The sequence below is a fragment of the Apis dorsata genome, unplaced genomic scaffold (genome assembly GCF_000469605.1).
Source record: "Apis dorsata unplaced genomic scaffold, Apis dorsata 1.3 scaffold_315, whole genome shotgun sequence".
Lineage (NCBI taxonomy): Eukaryota > Metazoa > Arthropoda > Insecta > Hymenoptera > Apidae > Apis > Apis dorsata.
Genome location: NW_006263587.1, coordinates 321,277 through 321,973, shown reverse-complemented (window position 1 = coordinate 321,973; position 697 = coordinate 321,277).

Genomic DNA, 697 nt, shown 5'->3' with positions numbered 1-697 from the left:
GAATAAAACTCGAGACCAGAGTTCGAGCTCGGAATGGAATGCGAAATTTCAATCCTCTTTTTTTTTCTTTTAGAATTCGTTATTCTTCCTCCTCCTCCTCCTCCTCCTCTCAATTCTCGCGTATTATATTCTTGGGAAACGTTATCTCTCGGAAAGAAGGATTCGAATTTTGAATTTTTAATTTTTAATTTTTAATTTTTAATTTTAAATTTCGAATTTCGAATTTTGAATTTTGAATTCCGAATTTCGAATTTTGAATTTTGAATTTCGAATTTCGAATTTTGAATTTTGAATTCCGAATTTTGAATTTTGAAATTTGAATTTCGAATTTCGAATTTTGAATTTTTCCCTTGATCGAGAGGCGCGTGTGATTTATTTACTTATTAAAGAAGGGAAATCGATCGTTCTTGGTGGCGATCGCGGCGGCAGAGAGAGTGGAGAAGAATCTGAGAGAGGAGAGGAGAGGAGAGGGGATTGAAATAGGCGATTACGGGCGGAAAAAGGATGAAAATATGAACAGCCGTTAACTCGTAAAACTCACCTGCGTTGCATCGTGAACCAGTCTCCCGATAAACGTGGGCAGATAGAGCAAGTTAGCCGTCGTAAAGAGTTGGGCGAACCGATTTCCGAGTAGATGCAACACGTTCTCGACGATATTCTATTTATTACTCGTAGGGATCGATTAAACTTTCCACGT